We start from the raw sequence: 22,741 nt of genomic DNA on the forward strand, positions 1-22,741 counted from the left end.
GTCATTTCCCCATTAAACTTCATCTGCTCTATTGATTGCCTTCAACATGAGAGTAGTGGGACAAATGGAAAATCCAAGAGTTTCCCGTTTCTATAAAGAGTGTAAATCAATAAAGGGTCATTTTTAACCAGGACTTGCAATAAGAACAATGGGTATGGATAAAGGTGAGGGAGGTGTACATCAGGGTGGGGTTTCTGCCTTTTGCTCCTGACCTTCAGGGCCTCACCAACCACCCCTCCTCCCCACCCCTGTAGAACACCTCTTGACCCACTGCCCACCGCCAACGCCACACTGCTGCAAACCCAAGCCGGGCATACACTAGGGGCCCACTGGGATTTTTCCCAGTCCAACCCTGAACACTAAACACCTTCCTTATGGTATCCTCCCAATAACCCCCCCTCTTCCCTTGTAGTAAGTGTCAGTGAATTTTCCTTTTGTTGCTATGATAGCCAACATAATGGGCAACTGGGTTTGACCACCATATTCTACTTGACCCTAAGCATTGTGGTACAGGTATGGGACCAGAAAGTTTGGGACCTGGGGTTTTCCGGATAAGTCCGCTAAAAATCATTAAAATATTGAATAAACCAAATATGCTTGTGTTGCCCCCAATAAGGGGTAATTATATCTTAGTTGGGATCAAGTACAGGTACTGTTTTATTATTACAGAGAAAAGGGAATCATTTAACCATTAAATAAACCCAATAGGGCTGTTCTGCCCCCAATAAGGGGTAATTATATCTTAGTTGGGATCAAGTACAGGTACTGTTTTATTATTACAGAGAAAAGGGAATCATTTAACCATTAAATAAACCCAATAGGGCTGTTCTGCCCCCAATAAGGGGTAATTATATCTTAGTTGGGATCAAGTACAAGTACTGTTTTATTATTACAGAGAAAAGGGAATCATTTAACCATGAAATAAACCCAATAGGGCTGTTCTGCCCCAATAAGGGGTAATTATATCTTAGTTGGGATCAAGTACAGGTACTGTTTTATTATTACAGAGAAAAGGGAATCATTTAACCATTAAATAAACCCAATAGGGCTGTTCTGCCCCCAATAAGGGGTAATTATATCTTAGTTGGGATCAAGTACAGGTACTGTTTTATTATTACAGAGAAAAGGGAATCATTTAACCATTAAATAAACCCAATAGGGCTGTTCTGCCCCAATAAGGGGTAATTATATCTTAGTTGGGATCAAGTACAGGTACTGTTTTATTATTACAGAGAAAAGGGAATCATTTAACCATGAAATAAACCCAATAGGGCTGTTCTGCCCCAATAAGGGTAATTATATCTTAGTTGGGATCAAGTACAGGTACTGTTTTATTATTACAGAGAAAAGGGAATCATTTAACCATTAAATAAACCCAATAGGGCTGTTCTGCCCCAATAAGGGGTAATTATATCTTAGTTGGGATCAAGTACAGGTACTGTTTTATTATTACAGAGAAAAGGGAATCATTTAACCATTAAATAAACCCAATAGGGCTGTTCTGCCCCCAATAAGGGGTAATTATATCTTAGTTGGGATCAAGTACAGGTACTGTTTTATTATTACAGAGAAAAGGGAATCATTTAACCATGAAATAAACCCAATAGGGCTGTTCTGCCCCAATAAGGGGTAATTATATCTTAGTTGGGATCAAGTACAGGTACTGTTTTATTATTACAGAGAAAAGGGAATCATTTAACCATTAAATAAACCCAATAGGGCTGTTCTGCCCCCAATAAGGGGTAATTATATCTTAGTTGGGATCAAGTACAGGTACTGTTTTATTATTACAGAGAAAAGGGAATCATTTAACCATTAAATAAACCCAATAGGGCTGTTCTGCCCCCAATAAGGGGTAATTATATCTTAGTTGGGATCAAGTACAGGTACTGCTTTATTATTACAGAGAAAAAGGAAATCATTTTTAAAAATTGGAATTATTTCCTTGTAATGGAGTCTATGGGAGATGGCCTTTCCGTAATTTTCTTTCTGGATAATGGGTTTACGGATAAGGGATCCCCTACCTGTATATTAAATAAAAAAACCCCATCCAAAGCACCCATTTTAACTATACTTTATTTTTTAATTTAACAAATAAATATCAAAACATCAAAATCACTTTATTCTGACCATAAGGCAATATAAATATGTATGTGTGTGTGTGTGTACTGAATATTATTTTAACAATGGATGAATATTTATGAAAGGCTCACAGCTGCAAACCAGGTGTACAAATAGGGCAAGAAATTTATCAAAAATAATCCAATGTTTCTAGCACATTGCGGCTCTACAGCTCTGAGCTATATTTAACCGCAATATTCAGCTAAGGATGCACCAAATATGAGGCTCACATTACGTCTATACATGGAATTTTCATAAAAAGTGTGCCAGGGTAATTGTTCATTATCTATACCGGTATCAACACACATAGAAACAAGGAAGGCCTGGTCTGTTGGGATTCGGTGCCAATGCACAGGTGCAGTTCTTGGCATAACTACGCAAATAATACTCCCATAATATTAAACATACTAGACTGGGCCAGTTGGACAGTGTTAGGGCTGAGACACTGGTGACTGTGAAAGATGCCCATCTTGCCAATGTCATACAAACAATGGCTAAAGGGATACTGGCATGGGCATCTAAAGGTGGCCATACACGTGAAGATGAGGTCGCCAAGCAAGTGGATCTTCTCCCGATATCCCCCCCACCTACGGGTGGGCGATATCTGGGAAATATAGGCTAATTCGATTGCTTGGCCCTGGGGACTAACGATCAAACTATAATGGCGGCAATGGGGCAATTGGTTCAGGGACCACATCATGGAGCCGATGCGATCCCCCATCCGACTTAGGGCCCGATTCACTAAAGTCCGAAATAAGGAGTGCTATTTATAGCATGCGTTAAAAATCTTATCACTTCTTATTTTTCGCTCGATTCACTAAAAGGACACTTTTAGCGCACAACATATTGCGCAGCACGCGATATTTTACGCAGAGCGCAAAATTTTCAGAACGGTAGTCTTCAGAAAGTAATGGTTACGTGGGTAATATATTGCGCTCTGCGTAAAATATCGCACGCTGCGTAATATGTTGTGCGCTGCGTAATATATTGCTTGAAAATATGCCGTCGCAAGATAAATAACGCCAAGAACATCGCTTCTTAATTATGACAAGTGTCCTTTTAGTGAATCGAGCAAAAAATAAGAAGTGATAAGATTTTTAACGCATGCTATAAATAGCACTCCTTATTTCGGACTTTAGTGAATCGGGCCCATAATCTTTTAACCTGCCCGATCGATATCTGGCATGGACATCTAAAGGTGCCCATACACGTGAAGATGAGGTCGCCAAGTGAATGGATCTTCTCCCGATATCCCCCACCTACGGGTGGGCGATATCGGGGAAAATATAGGCTAATTCGATTGCTTGGTCCTGGGGCCAATTATAATGGTGGCAATGGGGCAATTGGTTCAGGGACCGCATCATCGAGCCGATGCGGCCCCCCATCCGACTTAATCTTTTAACCTGCCCGATCAATATCTGGCATGGACATCTAAAGGTGGCCATACATGTGAAGATGAGGTCGCCAAGCAAGCAGATCTTCTCCCGAAATCCCCCACCTACGGGTGGGCGATATCCGGGAAATGTAGGCTAATTCGATTGCTTGGCCCTGGGGACTAACGATCAAACTATAATGGCGGGCAATTGGGCAATTGGTTCAGGGACCACATCAACGAGCCCATGCGGCCCCCCATCCGACTTAATCTTTAACCTGACCGATCGATATCTGGCATGGACATCTAAAGGTGCCCATACACGTGAAGATGAGGTGGCCAAGCGAACGGATCTTCTCCCGATATCCCCACCTATGGGTGGGCGATATCGGGGAAAATGTAGGCCCTGGGGCCAAACGATCAAATTATAATGGCGGCAATTGGTTCAGGGACCGCATCAACGAGCCGATGCGGTCCCCGATCCGAATAAATCTTTTAACCTGCCTGATCAATATCTGGCCTATTTCAGGTCAGATATCGGTCGGGCAGGCCCCTCGTTCCTGCCCCTACATGACCGATAAGCTGCCGAATCGGCACCTTAAGAGAAGACACTACCAGCTAGGGGCCGGGATATACAAGGGATAAAACTGCCAACTAGAGAGCAATTAGGAACATATAGAGAGTGTCAGACTGGCCCACCAGGATACCAGGAAAACTACTGGTGGGCCCAGGGGTCAGTGGGCCCTCTTGCTTCTGACCATTTGGCCAATTGCATGGTCATTTCCCATTTCTGAATGAGAACAAAGAGGAAGAAGAAGGATAGATGGCAGCATGTAATTAAAAATAATGGGAGAATAAAGATATTGAGTGAGGAAAAATATTTTGGAGAGTGGGCCCATGGTCTAAGGTTTTCTGGTGGGCCCCTGGGGTTCCAGTCCCACACTGCATATAGAGCTAAGGGAAAGACACACCAAAAATGCCCAATTTGCCAATGAATCACAAGACAAATTGGCTAAGGGGATACTGGCATAGAAGTAAAAGGAAAGACAAGACCAACTAGGAGCATGGATATCTATGGGAAAGACACTTCCAACCAGGGGCATAGAGGTCCAAGGGAAGGAAATGACCAGCTAGGCCAACTAGGGGCATAAACATCTAAGAGAAATACACACCACAGATGCCCAACTTGCCAATGTATAACTAAGAACAGTGACTAGAGGGATACTGGCATAGAAATCAAAGGTAAGACAATACCAACTTGGAGCAAACTAGGACATGAACTTCCAGAAGAAAATATTTACGGACTCTGGCCAAGGGAAAGACATTACCAGCTAGGGGCATAGATGGATAAAGAAAAAACATTACCAATTACAAACTAGGTTCTTGGACATCCAAGGTAAACAGTACTAACTAGGGTCATGGACATCCAAGGTAAACAGTACTAACTAGGGTCATGGACATCCAAGGGAAACAGTACTAACTAGGGTCATGGACATCCAAGGTAAACAGTACTAACTAGGGTCATGGACATCCAAGGGAAACAGTACTAACTAGGGTCATGGACATCCAAGGTAAACAGTACTAACTAGGGTCATGGACATCCAAGGGAAACAGTACTAACTAGGGTCATGGACATCCAAGGTAAACAGTACTAACTAGGGTCATGTACATCCAAGGGAAACAGTACTAACTAGGGTCATGTACATCCAAGGGAAACGTACTAACTAGAGTCATGAACATCCAAGGGAAACAGTACTAACTAGGGTCATGGACATCCAAGGGAAACAGTACTAACTAGGGTCATGTACATCCAAGGGAAACGTACTAACTAGAGTCATGAACATCCAAGGGAAACAGTACTAACTAGGGTCATGTACATCCAAGGGAAACAGTACTAACTAGGGTCATGGACATCCAAGGGAAACAGTACTAACTAGGGTCATGGGCATCCAAGGGAAACAGTACTAACTAGGGTCATGTACATCCAAGGTAAACAGTACTAACTAGGGTCATGTACATCCAAGGGAAACAGTACTAACTAGGGTCATGTACATCCAAGGGAAACGTACTAACTAGAGTCATGAACATCCAAGGGAAACAGTACTAACTAGGGTCATGGACATCCAAGGGAAACAGTACTAACTAGGGTCATGGGCATCCAAGGGAAACAGTACTAACTAGGGTCATGGGCATCCAAGGGAAACAGTACTAACTAGGGTCATGGACATCCAAGGGAAACAGTACTAACTAGGGTCATGGACATCCAAGGGAAACGTACTAACTAGGGTCATGGGCATCCAAGGGAAACAGTACTAACTAGGGTCATGGACATCCAAGGGAAACAGCACTAACTAGGGTCATGGGCATCCAAGGGAAACAGTACTAACTAGGGTCATGGGCATCCAAGGGAAACAGTACTAACTAGGGTCATGGACATCCAAGGGAAACAGTACTAACTAGGGTCATGGGCATCCAAGGGAAACAGTACTAACTAGGGTCATGGACATCCAAGGGAAACAGCACTAACTAGGGTCATGGGCATCCAAGGGAAACAGTACTAACTAGGGTCATGGACATCCAAGGGAAACAGCACTAACTAGGGTCATGGGCATCCAAGGGAACAGTACTAACTAGGGTCATGGACATCCAAGGGAAACAGTACTAACTAGGGTCATGGGCATCCAAGGGAAACAGTACTAACTAGGGTCATGGGCATCCAAGGGAAACAGTACTAACTAGGGTCATGGACATCCAAGGGAAACAGTACTAACTAGGGTCATGGGCATCCAAGGGAAACAGTACTAACTAGGGTCATGGGCATCCAAGGGAAACAGTACTAACTAGGGTCATGGGCATCCAAGGGAAACAGTACTAACTAGAGTCATGGGCATCCAAGGGAAACAGTACTAACTAGAGTCATGGGCATCCAAGGGAAACAGTACTAACTAGGGTCATGGGCATCCAAGGGAAACAGTACTAACTAGGGTCATGGACATCCAAGGGAAACATTACTAACTAGGGTCATGGACATCCAAGGGAAACAGTACTAACTAGGGTCATGGACATCTAAGTGAAAAGACATTGCCAATTAGAGTCTTGGATATCTAAGTGAAAGACCTTGGAGGAAGAACAGTACTAACTAGGGTCATGGATGTCTAAGGGAAAGATGCTGCCAGCTAGAGTAACTGTCAGTAGGTCTAGAGATTACTGGTAAGTCATATATCCAAGGAAAACAGTACTAACTAGGGTCATGGATGTCTAAGGGAAAGATGCTGCCAGCTAGAGTAACTGTCAGTAGGTCTAGAGATTAAGTCATATATCCAAGGAAAACAGTACTAACTAGGGTCATGGACATCCAAGGAAAACAGTACTAACTAGGGTCATGGACATCCAAGGGAAACAGTACTAACTAGGGTCATGGACATCCAAGGGAAACAGTACTAACTAGGGTCATGGACATCCAAGGGAAACAGTACTAACTAGGGTCATGGACATCCAAGGGAAACAGTACTAACTAGGGTCATGGACATCCAAGGGAAACAGTACTAACTAGGGTCATGGGCATCCAAGGGAAACAGTACTAACTAGGGTCATGGGCATCCAAGGGAAACAGTACTAACTAGGGTCATGGGCATCCAAGGGAAACAGTACTAACTAGGGTCATGGGCATCCAAGGGAAACAGTACTAACTAGGGTCATGGACATCCAAGGGAAACAGTACTAACTAGGGTCATGGACATCCAAGGGAAACAGTACTAACTAGGGTCATGGACATCCAAGGGAAACAGTACTAACTAGGGTCATGGACATCCAAGGGAAACAGTACTAACTAGTGTCATGGACATCCAAGGGAAACAGTACTAACTAGGGTCATGGGCATCCAAGGGAAACAGTACTAACTAGGGTCATGGGCATCCAAGGGAAACAGTACTAACTAGGGTCATGGGCATCCAAGGGAAACAGTACTAACTAGGGTCATGGACATCCAAGGGAAACATTACTAACTAGGGTCATGGACATCCAAGGGAAACAGTACTAACTAGGGTCATGGACATCTAAGTGAAAAGACATTGCCAATTAGAGTCTTGGATATCTAAGTGAAAGACCTTGGAGGAAGAACAGTACTAACTAGGGTCATGGATGTCTAAGGGAAAGATGCTGCCAGCTAGAGTAACTGTCAGTAGGTCTAGAGATTACTGGTAAGTCATATATCCAAGGAAAACAGTACTAACTAGGGTCATGGATGTCTAAGGGAAAGATGCTGCCAGCTAGAGTAACTGTCAGTAGGTCTAGAGATTAAGTCATATATCCAAGGAAAACAGTACTAACTAGGGTCATGGACATCCAAGGAAAACAGTACTAACTAGGGTCATGGACATCCAAGGGAAACAGTACTAACTAGGGTCATGGACATCCAAGGGAAACAGTACTAACTAGGGTCATGGACATCCAAGGGAAACAGTACTAACTAGGGTCATGGACATCCAAGGGAAACAGTACTAACTAGGGTCATGGACATCCAAGGGAAACAGTACTAACTAGGGTCATGGGCATCCAAGGGAAACAGTACTAACTAGGGTCATGGGCATCCAAGGGAAACAGTACTAACTAGGGTCATGGACATCCAAGGGAAACAGTACTAACTAGGGTCATGGACATCCAAGGGAAACAGTACTAACTAGGGTCATGGGCATCCAAGGGAAACAGTACTAACTAGGGTCATGGACATCTAAGTGAAAAGACATTGCCAATTAGAGTCTTGGATATCTAAGTGAAAGACTTTGGAGGAAGAACAGTACTAACTAGGGTCATGGATGTCTAAGGGAAAGATGCTGCCAGCTAGAGTAACTGTCAGTAGGTCTAGAGATTAAGTCATATATCCAAGGAAAACAGTACTAACTAGGGTCATGGACATCCAAGGAAAACAGTACTAACTAGGGTCATGGGCATCCAAGGGAAACAGTACTAACTAGGGTCATGGGCATCCAAGGGAAACAGTACTAACTAGGGTCATGGGCATCCAAGGGAAACAGTACTAACTAGGGTCATGGACATCCAAGGGAAACAGTACTAACTAGGGTCATGGACATCCAAGGGAAACAGTACTAACTAGAGTCATGGGCATCCAAGGGAAACAGTACTAACTAGAGTCATGGACATCCAAGGGAAACAGTACTAACTAGGGTCATGGACATCTAAGTGAAAAGACATTGCCAATTAGAGTCTTGGATATCTAAGTGAAAGACCTTGGAGGAAGAACAGTACTAACTAGGGTCATGGATGTCTATGGGAAAGATGCTGCCAGCTAGAGTAACTGTCAGTAGGTCTAGAGATTAAGTCATATATGCAGGGAGAGTCTCTAGATGGATCCATTCCCTAACTACAGAACGTCCAGCTCCACCGACCCCAGTCCCTCTAGGACAAACCTGCTTAGTGGGTTTGGTGGTCAGTCATGTTTGGCATAGTCATACGTCTGGCTCTCTGGAGATTGTAGCGTGTACACTGGAAGCAAAGACCAGACAGGATTGGATTGGCCCACTGGGATACCGGGGAAAATCCTGGTGGGCCCTGATTCTGTTGGGCCCCTGCCAGCTACCCAAGCTAGCTACTCTATTTACTTCAGCCATCTTTAATTTTTAACAGTTAAGTAGGTAACACAACAGAGCAAGGAGCTGGGATCAGCAGTGGTTGAGTGGTGGGCCCTTAGGTGGCTGGATGGTGGGCCCTTATGTCAGGTACCCGGGGGGCCCTGGTTACCCCAATCCGACTCTGGGACCAGATCCCTTTCTGAGTGCATTGTTCCATGGTCCGAGCCTGGGACTAGAAGGGAATTATTCTTGGAAGCCTGGTTGCTAGGTTGGTTGGCTGTAGAGAACCTGCTCAGATAACACAAACCCTGCAAGATGGAGCCTTTATGTAAAGATACAAACGGGCCCTACAAACACGCCCGATCCTTGCCCCGTCCCGGTACCAGAAGCGTTAAAAGTCCATCTGTAGCTGCTCCGGTGCTGCTCACTAAGCAGAAAAGAGGCAGAAGAGAAAAGGGGAAAAATGCCTTCGGTGCAGAGAAGCTATTTCCTGCCGACTTGTAAGAAAACTCTGAACGAAGATAAATTATTCACGTGGCGGAAATGGGGCCCTTGTTTCGAAGAGTTTCTAAATCTGGCTCCTCTTAATGCTCTCACTCTTTCTCTCTTTGTGGCTTTATTGATTTATCTTTCTCTCTGGAATCCTGCTCGCTTTATTCCCCCGAAACTAGAGGTTACCGGACTGCAAGGTCACTAAAAAAGCCCAGCGTCACTGCGCCTATTTAATTACCCGCCCGTGTTCCTATAGCGCCAGCATACGGTGTAGCGCCTCCCTCCCATATGTATAAATACAAATATACAGAGAAGGAATGTTCTGGGCACACAATAAGCTGTACCCCCCATACTGTACTGTCTAAGGGAAACACTATGGCACCTCCCTCCCATATGTATAAATACAAATATACAGAGAAGGAATGTTCTGGGCACACAATAAGCTGTACCCTCATACTGTACTGTCTAAGGGAAACACTATGGCACCTCCCTCCCATATGTATAAATACAAATATACAGAGAAGGAATGTTCTGGGCACACAATAAGCTGTACCCCCATACTGTACTGTCTAAGGGAAACACTATGGCACCTCCCTCCTATAGGTATAAATACAAATATACAGAGAAGGAATGTTCTGGGCACACAATAAGCTGTACCTCCATACTGAGAGGAGCTGAGTGTGAGAGCTCTGAGCTGTGTGAGGTTTCCCAGGCCCTTTTTGGGTCTGGGGGGATCCATTCGCACACAATTGCAGGGCTGAGCCTTGGGAAAATAATTTACTACCAAAATGAGAAAGAAAACCTCGCCATCAGGTAAAAAGAATGGTTTTGAAGCTAAGAGACCCAGTGCACGTCTGGGTGCTGGAAAGCGCGTGACACAACCCGGAGTTCTGGCTAAAGCTCTGGAGGGAAAGGAGCCCAGTGAGAGGCAAGCCATGTGCGGGAAAGCAAGGAAGGTTGGTGCTGCAAGAAAGCAGGAAAGTGAGGGCAAAGCACATGGAGAGGCCCCAGTACCTGTAATGGAGTCTGCACTGAGCACTAATGGTCAGGATTCTACTGCTGCCTCCCTGGATCCAGCGGGGCGGATGGATGCGGTCAGCGACATGGAGGCTGATGGTGACCCTGGGGAAGGGCCTAGCTTGGGCACGAATCCTTCTGAATCCAAAATGGAGGAAAACATGGAGGAAGGTGGTTGTACAGCAAAGGCATCAGGCTGTGAGTGGGGCAGTCGGCCAGCAGGGGGAGCCCCTACCACCAGATCTCGTTTCTCCCTGCGCAGCAGCAAACATGGCTGTGAGACAGAGCATGCAGCCCAGCAATTGAGTCCCAGGTGCAGCAGAGCCCAGGAAAGCGCTGGGGGAAGGGCAGCAGTGGAGAGAGACTGTGCCATCCTGGCCCGGAGAGTGGCAGAGCAAGCGCTGGCAGCAGCAGACCATACAGGTAACCAGCAACCTACTGGGGACAGTTTTACTTGTCTGGGGGTCCAAAATGCTGAACACACAGGGGGGCAGGAAAGGCAAAGTATGGCGGGTCCTGCTAATGTGGGAGCTGGGGACTGTGTGATAATATCTGACAGTATCATTAAGGCAATTAAGGCAATGGAGAGCCTGCAGGCCAGAAAGGCTCAGCTTAATACTGACATTATGAGAGAAATAAAGAACATTTCCCTTGCACATGGGGAGCTGAGGGCCCAAGGTATCCGGAGGGCCGCCACCCTGAATAAGGAGCTGGAGGATCTGGAGCAGGAGATTCAGCAGACTATGGCATTAATAAAGCCTTGGGAGGAATTTTACAGCAATAAGTCCCGGTTTAAGGAGATGCAAGGGGTTAAAGACTTTGCAAGTGGGACTCTGGGTCAGATTCTTTTGGACTTAAAGTCTGGTGATCGCGAGTCTTTTATAGAGATTCAAGCAAAGGCTAATGCTGCAAATACTGTCTGTGCCAATGCCAGTGTGAGTGGGCAGCGAGTGGAGGGTAACTGTGGTGGAGGGGCAAGCGTGGTGCGGGCAAGTGGTGCGGGTGCTGGTGTGAGTGAGGTGACTGCTGCTGGGAATGGGGAGGGTGGGGGACCCTCACAGGCTGAGTGCGGGGTGGTGGGTGAGCACCTGGTGCCCGGGGTGGGTACGGGGAGAGGTGCAGAACAGGGTGGCAGTGCCAAGCGCTCCAGTCAGAGTTTCTGGGAGAAGCGCAGGTTCTTTGTTAGGCAGGAGCAGGAGAGGATTGTGCATGATGGGCCGGTGTTTAAGCGCAGGAACGCAGTCCGGATCAAGTGGGAGGGAGAGAGAGCAAAATCCCCCGGGAGCAGGTTTGTGTGCCGGAACCTCATGAAGCAGTCGCTGGGTTTCACCCCGGCCGATGTATTCGGCTTCATTACTGTGTCTGACACGGAGTATGAGGTGAGCTTCAAGGTGTCAGAGGGGCTGGAGAGGTTCTGGGCGCTGTATGAGCAGAAGAAAGGCTTGTTGGACTGGGAGGGGTTCCGGGCAATCCCAATCTCTAGGCCTGAGGTAAAGACGGTCACAATAATGTTCAAGCACGAGTCTGTCCCCCCTGAGGATGTGCTCATTTGGCTAAAGCGCCAGTGCATCGTTCTGTCCCCCCTTAGGGAGGTGTATAATGAGGAGGGTTTCTGGGTGGTTGGGTGGCGCGCCCAGGTCAGGCTGCGGGCACAGAACAACATCACCCAACATCTGCCCAATTCCTTCTTTATAGGGAAAGAGAGGGGCACCTGCTTCTATCCTGGGCAGCCCCGCCAGTGCTTCAAATGTGGGTCTAGGCGCCATCTTGCCAGTGATTGTGAGACCAGAGTGTGTGCGCTGTGTGGGGCCCAAGGCCACGTGGGTAAGGAGTGCGACAAGATTCGCTGCAACCTGTGCGCCGCCCTGGGTCACTCACACCGAGAATGCCCAGAAGCCTGGCACAACATCCAGAGGGCTTGTCCCGGGGTGGAGAGGGAGCTGTTTGAGTCAGAGGAGATGGAAGTGGCCAGAGAGCAGGAGAACGTCCCGGAACCCCCAGCAGTACAAGGGGAACCAGTGAGGAGCCAGAGGGAGGAAGGGAGGCAGGAGGGGGCAGCTTCTGTGGAACAGGCGGTGGAAGCCGGGGCAGCAGTGGCAGAAAGCAGGGCTATAGTGGCAGGAAGTGGGGCAGTGGCAGAGAGCGGGGCAGTGGCAGAGAGCGGGGCAGCTGTGGCAGAGAGCAGGGCAGCTGTGGCAGAAAGCGGGGCAGCAGGGGCAGGAAGCAGTAAAAAGGCAGTAAAAGCTGGGGCAGCAGAGGAAGGGAATAAGAAGAAGGAGTGGAAAGTGGCCGGAAAAGCAGGGAAAGCAAAGAAAAAGCCTGGTAAAATGGTTTTCAGCAGCAACCTGGAAACATCCAACAGGTTTACTCTGCTCGAGGGCAAAAGTTGGGGTGATCTGGCAGAGGAGGAGGAGGAAGAGCTCAGTAGGATGGAGAAGGAGGACCTCAGTAGTATGGAGGAGGAAGAGCTCAGTAGGATGGAGAAGGAGGCAGAGGGCTCAGTAATGAAAGGGGAATCAGGGGAAGAAAGAGAAGGAGCCGTGACCCCTAATGAGTCCCTCAGCCCTATCAGAGTGCAGAGTGAGCCTGGGGGGGGGGAGATGGTAGAGGACTCGGGCAAAAAGAGAAAGGGCAGATCCCCTGGGGGCAGCAGGCAGGGATCCTCAGAGAGTCTTGTCTTCCTAGAGGAGGATGGGGGTTTTCATGGGATCGGGGGGGTACAGGTGAAAAGGTTCAGTGAAGAAGGGGAGGAAATGTCGCCCAAAGTCCCCAAAACTTCATCTGAAAATGGCCGGTCCCAATATTAAATTCTGCACTGCCAATGTCTGCAGTATAAAGAACTTTAGGACAAGATCAGAGGCTTTTAAGACCTTAGAAAAATGTGATGCAGATGTGATTTTCATACAGGAGACCCGGCTGGTTAATAAATCTGAGATATACAGTGCAAAAAGGGACTGGCAAAAAGGCCCGTCTTTCTGGTCCATAGCTGAGGAGCCAGCGGGGGGGGTGGGCATCCTTTTTGGTGGCAGAGTTAAGATTGTGGCCAAGCGTATTGTAGAGATCAAGGTGGGGAGGTGTCTGATGATCGATGTGCTCATAGGTGGGGTCTCTTTCCGCCTAATTAATGTGTATGGGCCACAAATGGCTGCAGAGAGGAAGAACCTTCTGTTTAACATCAGGCAGTATCTCTGTACCTCCATGCATGTAATCCTTGCTGGGGACTTTAATTTGGCTCTGGGGCAGGGGGACAGAACGGGCAGGTACAACAAGTACGAGGGAGTATGTCTCACTGACATGGTGTCCCAGGCCGGACTGGTCGATGTGGCCACATTTGGGGGGCGCAAGGCTGCACACACCTACTTTTGCAGCAACAGAAGCAGTAGGCTGGACATGGCTTTTGTTAAAAAGGGTGAGAATTTCTCCAATGTAACTGAGACTTTGGTTGATTTCTCAGATCACCTAGCCCTATCCTTTACGTATGGCACCTCCAGTTCTCCTAAGATGGGGAGAGGCCTCTGGAGACTGGGCATCGGCATACTAACAGAGGAATCCACTAAGGTTTCCTTCCAGAGGCTCTTCTCAGATCTGCTTTCCAAGGTGGAGTTCTATGACTCAGTAGCAGAGTGGTGGGAAGTGGCAAAGAAGTGTTTCCGGTCCTTCTTTAGATCCCTGTCTGTAAAAAGGGAGGGTTCCAGGCAATGGCAGTACCAGTCTTTGAGAAAGAGGCTGGAATCCTGTATTTCGGCCGGGGTGGTGGGGGAAGAGATTGCCCGACTCAAGTCCCAGATGAAGCAGTGCGAGTACAGTCGCCAAAAGTCTATGGTTCTGGAGAGAGATTTTGGGGCAAAAAACTCCCCGGATCCTTTCCAGAATTGTAGGGCAACTTTAAGAAAGAAACTGGTGACAGGCCTCATAGACCCCCAGGGTGAGTTACAAACATCGAGGGAGGGAATCCTGGGGGTGGTGAGGTCCCACTACGCTGATTTGTTTGGGGAGAGAGTTTTGGATGAGGGGAGGATGAAGGCCTTCTTAGAGGCGACCCCATCTCCTGATGCAAGTAATTCGGACTTCTCCCCATTGGTGGCGGCCATTACTGAGGAGGAGGTGCTGCAGGCAGTGGATAACTTGGGATGTAAGAAAGCTCCAGGCCCCGATGGGCTGACTGCGGAGTTTTATAAGACCTTTAAAGAAAATCTGGTCCCAGTGTTGACAAAGGTGTTTAATGACTGCCTGCAGCATGGTCTGACTACATCTATGCGCTACTCCTCTTTAATCCTGCTATCAAAGGGGAAGGATACAGCCCGTATTGAGAACTGGAGGCCGATTGCCCTTCTGAATACTGATAGGAAGATTCTGGCACGGATCCTTTTCGTTAGGTTGTTGTTATTTTCAGGCACTTTATTGTCCGCGTGTCAGTTTTGCACGGTGAAAGGGCGGAGCATTCTCGGGGCGGTCGTTACGGTGAGAGAGGCCCTAGAGACATGCAAAGCTCAAAAACTGGGGAAATTCTTTTTATGTCTGGATCAGGCGAAAGCCTTCGATCGGGTAAATCACGAGTACCTATGGGCTGTTTTGTCAAAGTACGGTATCCCGGGTAATTTCATCAGTTGGCTGAAAGTGCTGTACGACGGGGCAAAGAGCTTCCCGCTGATTAATGGCTGGCGCGGCGCTGATTTTGAGGTGAGGGCAGGGGTGCGGCAGGGCTGCCCTTTAAGCCCTCTTCTGTATGTTTTTGCCTTGGATCCGTTTCTAAGAGCGCTGCAGGGGAGCGGTTTGGAGGGGGTCGGCCTGCCTTCTAGTCATTCCCTTGAATTAGTCGCCTACGCGGATGATGTGACGGTTGTAGTCTCAAAGCCTGCAGAGGCGAGAGAAGTGTCCCGCTGCATCAGAAGCTACTCGGAGGCCTCGGGGTCTCTCGTCAACTATGAAAAGTCGCAAGCTCTTTGGAGTTTAGAGGGGGAGCCCAGCTTTAGGGTGAGCGGGTTCCCCACAGCCCCTACACAGGTTAAGATCCTGGGCATTAAATTTGGGAGGGGTGACATCGCCAGGCAAAACTGGGAAGAGAAGCTGGATATCGGAATGGCAAAGGTTCAGCAATGGAAATCATGGAGGCTGACCTATAGGGAAAGGGTGAACCTGATCAAGACTTTCCTGCTCCCTTTGTTTCTGTTTGTCTCGTATGTGTTTCCCGTGCCAGAATCTCTCTACGCTCGTATCCATAGTCTGTTCTTCCAAATGCTTTGGGGGAACAGACTAAATCCTGTCAAAAGGGGCATCACATTCCTACAGAGGAGAAAGGGAGGGTTAGGGATGGTGAGTCCGGTGGCTTTCTTTGGTGCCATATTCTTAAAGTTCAACTTTGGGAGTCTGGCCCAAAGCACGGACTGTCTGTGGGAATGTTGCATCAGGAGTTGGGCATCGCCTCTAATCAAAGACTGGCTACAGGGCGGCAGGGCTAAAGAGGTCCGGCTCAGATCTGCCTATTTCCCACCGCACATCTCCCAAGCGCTAAAGCAGATGAGGAGATGGGAGATCAGGGCGCCAGAAATCTCTAATTTGTCTAGAAAGCAGTTGTATGAAAAGATATTGGAGACTTTCTTTGTTGCCCCTTTGGCTCTGAGAGACTGCACCAGCAGCCTAATGGAGCAGTGCATTAAGCACCTTAACTGCCCCAGACTGCCCCCCAAGTTCTTCGATAATGCTTGGCTCTCCTTGCAGGGTAAGCTCTTTGTTAGGGGCAACATGAAGCACCTGAATATCAGTAGCAGGGAGTGCCCCTGGGGCTGCGCGGTGGAGGAGACATCACAGCACTTTCTGGCTGATTGCCCCATTTCAGGGCAGTTATATAGGCAGGTGCTGGGGGAGCTGGGAGTCTATAGGAGGTGCGCCAATACTTACAGTGAGAGAGCCTATGGGATAGTGAGCAGGGGGCACCCGTACAATAGTGACACCCTGTTTATTGTATTCTCTGCTCTACGTTATCATTTATGGCTGATGCGCTGTAGGAAGTCCCTGGGGAACGAGAGCGACACCATAGAGACAACTGGCAGGAGAATTCTGGGTGAAATTTTGCATATTAAATTGAAAGAGATAAATCGTAAGAAAGAGAATGGGAACCTTTGGCTTCATTTTGATTTTTCCTGGTCAAGTTCATTTTCTTTTGATGTTTCTTGAAATGTAACGTATGTATTTCTGCTTCAGTTGTACTGTTTGAAGTTTTGAACTTTTTGTAAATATGTGAATATTCTTATCAATAAAAAAAATTCCTACCCATATGTATAAATACAAATATACAGAGAAGGAATGTTCTGGGCACACAATAAGCTGTACCCTCATACTGTACTGTCTAAGGGAAACACTGTGGCACCTCCCTCCCATATGTATAAATACAAATATACAGAGAAGGAATGTTCTGGGCACACAATAAGCTGTACCCCCATACTGTACTGTCTAAGGGAAACACTATGGCACCTCCCTCCCATATGTATAAATACAAATATACAGAGAAGGAATGCTCTGGGCACACAATAAGCTGTACCCCCATACTGTACTGTCTAGGGGAAACACTATGGCACCTCCCTCCCATATGTATAAATACAAATATACAGAGAAGGAATGTTCTGGGCACACAATAAGCTGTACCCCCATACTGTACTGTCTAAGGGAAACACTATGGCACCTCCCTCCCATATGTATAAATACAAATATACAGAGAAGGAATGTTCTGGGCACACAATAAGCTGTACCCCCATACTGTACTGTCTAAGGGAAACACTATGGCACCTCCCTCCCATATGTATAAATACAAATATACAGAGAAGGAATGTTCTGGGCACACAATAAGCTGTACCCCCATACTGTACTGTCTAAGGGAAACACTATGGCACCTCCCTCCCATATGTATAAATACAAATATACAGAGAAGGAATCTTCTGGGCACACAATAAGCTGTACCCTCATACTGTACTGTCTAAGGGAAACACTATGGCACCTCCCTCCCATATGTATAAATACAAATATACAGAGAAGGAATGTTCTGGGCACACAATAAGCTGTACCCCCATACTGTACTGTCTAAGGGAAACACTATGGCCCCTCCCTCCCATATGTATAAATACAAATATACAGAGAAGGAATGTTCTGGGCACACAATAAGCTGTACCCCCATACTGTACTGTCTAAGGGAAACACTATGGCACCTCCCTCCCATATGTATAAATACAAATATACAGAGAAGGAATGTTCTGGGCACACAATAAGCTGTACCCCCATACTGTACTGTCTAAGGGAAACACTATGGCACCTCCCTCCCATATGTATAAATACAAATATACAGAGAAGGAATGTTCTGGGCACACAATAAGCTGTACCCTCATACTATACTGTCAGTACCTGTAAGCTCCTTCTCCTCCCTATCACCTCTGCTTATTCAATTTAGACGCAGAAACCTGGCATTAGAGGAAGATTCTGACTTTGAGTTGACATTTTTACAGCAGAATGTAATGGTGTGTTGCTGTGCGCAGCCAAATGGTCTGTCAGCTGGAAGATTTTTTAGAATATCACCCTTTCAACCTTACAGAGTGAAGGAATAAAACTTTCTACTATAAAAAAAAAGCTAATTCTTTTTGGCCTTTGTGTCCATCACCAAATTTCCCCCTTTTCTGTTCCATACGGAACTGTCTGTTTTGTGTCTGGATTGTTTTCCCTATGAAGTCTATTTCTCCATTCTTCCTCCCAACCCAGTCTGCCATAGATAGAACTCGGGCCTCAACCCCCCCCCCCCGGCCAATGGGGACAGCCCCTGACGCTGAATTTGGTACTTACAGACGACAGTGCTCTTTAATAAGGCCGCGGGGGGATTTGTGATCCTCTTACACGGTTATTACAAATTTATCACTAATCCCACAGCTGAGGACTCAGCAGCAGAACCCAAGGGCCACAGAGACAGACAATGCGCCGTGGGGTCACCGGCCGCCCATCATTTGACTTTTTGTGTCTGATCGGAACTGGCTCTTGCACTCAGTAATCTATATATTTAGCACAGTAGCCATACACGCTGGTCTGTATTTTCTATAGAGACGGTCAGTGGCTAGGAGGGTAACTTGGGTGCCTATATATTAAAAATAAAATGTCTCCCCGCACAGCAGAGGTGGCCCTCTTCTATCAATTGGTGCACTATAGGTCCAGACTGGGGTTCAAAATAGCCCCCCCCGGCCCAATAAATAGTGACTGTCTGTGGCACCTTACAGCCCCCCTGGCATTCCCAGTACTCAGAGGCACAAACAGCCCCCCCAGCCCAATAAATAGTGACTGTCTGTGGCACCTTACAGCCCCCCTGGCATTCCCAGTACCCAGAGGCACAAACAGCCCCCCCAGCCCAATAAATAGTGACTGTCTGTGGCACCTTACAGCCCCCCTGGCATTCCCAGTACCCAGAGGCACAAACAGCCCCCCCCAGCCCAATAAATAGTGAGTGACTGTGGCACCTTACAGCCCCTCTGGCATTCCCAGTACCCAGAGGCACAAACAGCCCCCCCCCAGCCCAATAAATAGTGACTGTCTGTGGCACCTTACAGCCCCCCTGGCATTCCCAGTACCCAGAGGCACAAACAGCCCCCCCCAGCCCAATAAATAGTGACTGTCTGTGGCACCTTACAGCCCCCCTGGCATTCCCAGTACCCAGAGGCACAAACAGCCCCCCCAGCCCAATAAATAGTGACTGTCTGTGGCACCTTACAGCCCCCCTGGCATTCCCAGTACCCAGAGGCACAAACAGCCCCCCCCCCAGCCCAATAAATAGTGAGTGTCTGTGGCACCTTACAGCCCCCCCTGGCATTCCCAGTACCCAGAGGCACAAACAGCCCCCCCAGCCCAATAAATAGTGACTGTCTGTGGCACCTTACAGCCCCCCTGGCATTCCCAGTACCCAGAGGCACAAACAGCCCCCCCAGCCCAATAAATAGTGAGTGACTGTGGCACCTTACAGCCCCCCTGGCATTCCCAGTACCCAGAGGCACAAACAGCCCCCCAGCCCAATAAATAGTGACTGTCTGTGGCACCTTACAGCCCCCCTGGCATTCCCAGTACCCAGAGGCACAAACAGCCCCCCAGCCCAATAAATAGTGAGTGACTGTGGCACCTTACAGCCCCCCTGGCATTCCCAGTACCCAGAGGCACAAACAGCCCCCCAGCCCAATAAATAGTGACTGTCTGTGGCACCTTACAGCCCCCTGGCATTCCCAGTACCCAGAGGCACAAACAGCCCCCCAGCCCAATAAATAGTGAGTGACTGTGGCACCTTACAGCCCCTCTGGCATTCCCAGTACCCAGAGGCACAAACAGCCCCCCCCAGCCCAATAAATAGTGACTGTGGCACCTTACAGCCCCCCTGGCATTCCCAGTACCCAGAGGCACAAACAGCCCCCCCCAGCCCAATAAATAGTGACTGTCTGTGGCACCTTACAGCCCCCCTGGCATTCCCAGTACCCAGAGGCACAAACAGCCCCCCCAGCCCAATAAATAGTGACTGTCTGTGGCACCTTACAGCCCCCCTGGCATTCCCAGTACCCAGAGGCACAAACAGTCCCCCCAGCCCAATAAATAGTGACTGTCTGCATCCAGCCTTGACTAATACTGGTTGGCGCTAAAGGACTGTGATTTTAAAGGACAAGTAAAGCATATAGAGTTACAGATTTTATTCAGCCCTTTTGGTATCCTAGGGTACCTGATGAGAAGATAACACAGATGCCTTGTACCCCAGGGAGGGGGCCTATTCTCCCGAAACTCCCACTAAAAAACATCAGAATGGCGTTTACCACTGGAAACACCACTTTGGCTAATACTATTCTATTTAAACAAATCTTTGCTTTCCGTGGGTTTTATTTGTCCTTTAAAACCAATAACTACCTCTTTTTATCCCGGATCAAGAATTCAACAGTTTTAAATTCGCCGGCGTCACTTTGCGGCTGCCGGTTAGAGCTCACATAATGAGCCAGCAGATCATTAACTATTCCCCCCATATCCCCATGGCCGGGGCTTATAGAAATGCACTGTAGGCGGCTTTCACATGGAGGCTGTCAATTCGAGGATGTGCTGATGCCGTCTTCTTTCTGGAAATGTTCAACAGCTCTCGATTTAACTCTTTAACCCCAGAAATCTTGGGGGGCCCTATATAATTAAATAATCAGGCTCCACCCTATGGCCGGTGCAATTGGCCCTTGGTAAGTGTAACTGGGGCTCAGATATTGCCTTCCCTGCCTGGGAACAATGGAGCCCAGAGCCCCAGACATGCTGGGGGCCCCCATACAATTAAATAATCAGGCTCCACCCTATGACTGGTGCAATGGGCCCTTGGTAAGTGTAACTGGGGCTCAGATATTGCCTTCCCTGCCTGGGAACAATGGAGCCCAGAGCCCCAGACATGCTGGGGGCCCCCATACAATTAAATAATTAGGCTCCACCCTATGGCCGGTGCAATGGGCCCTTTGTAAGAGCGACTGAGGCTCAGATATTGCCTTCCCGCCTTGAAGGCAAATAATGAGGCTCCAGCATATGAGGTGCCCCTTATTGAATTAAATAGTTAGGCTCCACCCTGCCATTTTAGCAAGAGACCCAATGGCCCTTTTTTGGGGCCCCATACAATAAAATAGTTAGGCTCCACCCTATGACCGGTGCAATGGGCCCTGTTTTTTGATATTCGTATTGGGCCCCATACAATTAAATAATTAGGCTCCACCCTACAGTTAAATAATTAGGCTCCACCCTATGACCGGTGCAATGGGCCCTTTTTTATTCTTGGGGCCCCATACAGTTAAATAATCTAGGCTCCACCCTATGACCGTGCCAATGGCCCTTTGTGGGGGCGCCATACAGTTAAATAATTAGGCTCCACTATGACCGGTGCAATGGGCCCTTCTAATTTTGCCCCATACAGTTAAATAATTAGGCTCCACCCTATGACCGGTGCAATGGGCCCTTTTTCTTGGGCCCATACAGTATAAATAATTAAGCTCCACCTAACTGTGCAATGGGCCCTTTTTGGGGCCCATACAGTTAAATAATTAGGCTCCACCCTATGACCGGTGCAAATGGCCCTTTCTGGGGCCCCATACAGTTAAATAATCAGGCTCTCCCCTATGACCGGTGCAATGGGCCCCTTTTGGGGCCCCATACAGTTAAATAATTAGGCTCCACCCTATGACCCGTTGTGCAATGGGCCCTTTTTGGGGCCCCATACAGTTAAATACAATTAGGCTCCACCCTATGACCGGTGCAATGGCCGTTTTTGGGGGCCCCATACAGTTAAATAATTAGGCTCCACCCTATGACCGGTGCAATGCAACATTTTGGGGGCCCCATACAGTTAAATAACTCAGCTCTCCCTTAAATGACCGGTGCTAATGGGCCCTTTTGGGGGCCCACATACAGTTAAATAATTAAGACTCCACCCTATGACCGGTGCAAGGGCCTTTTTGGGCCCCATACAGTTAAATAATTAGGCTCCACCCTATGACCGGTGCAATGCCCTTTTTGGGGGGCCCATACAGTTAAATAATTAGGCTCCACCCTATGACCGGTGCAATGGGCCCTTTTTGGGGGCCCCATACAGTTAAATAATTAGGCTCCACCCTATAGCTTATCATATACAGTTGAGCTCCAAACATCTCCGGACAATTAAATAATTAGGCTCCACCCTATGACCGGTGCAATGGGCCCTTTTTGGGGGCCCCATACAGTTAAATAATTAAGCTCCACCCTATGACCGGTGCAATGGGCCCTTTTTGGGGGCCCCATACAGTTAAATAATTAGGCTCCACCCTATGACCGGTGCAATGGGCCCTTTTTGGGGGCCCCATACAGTTAAATAATTAAGCTCCACCCTATGACCGGTGCAATGGGCCCTTTCTGGGGGCCCCATACAGTTAAATAATTAGGCTCCACCCTATGACCGGTGCAATGGGCCCTTTTTGGGGGCCCCATACAATTAAATAATCAGGCTCCACCCTATGACCGGTGCAATGGGCCCTTTTTGGGGGCCCCATACAATTAAATAATTAGGCTCCACCCTATGGCCGGTGCAATGGGCCCTTTGTAAGTGTAACTGGGGCTCGGATATTGCTTTGCCGGCCTTAGAGAAAATGGCCAATTGTGC

General features: G+C 47.8%; 1 protein-coding gene across 2 annotated transcripts in view; it reads right to left on the reverse strand.

Annotated features, from left to right (window-relative positions):
• Window positions 1-22,741, reverse strand: part of ntng2 (netrin G2) — an 87,933-nt gene that overhangs the window by 38,987 nt on the left and 26,205 nt on the right. The gene's annotated exons all lie outside the window — the stretch shown is intronic.

Source organism: Xenopus tropicalis, chromosome 8 (genome assembly GCF_000004195.4).
Source record: "Xenopus tropicalis strain Nigerian chromosome 8, UCB_Xtro_10.0, whole genome shotgun sequence".
Lineage (NCBI taxonomy): Eukaryota > Metazoa > Chordata > Amphibia > Anura > Pipidae > Xenopus > Xenopus tropicalis.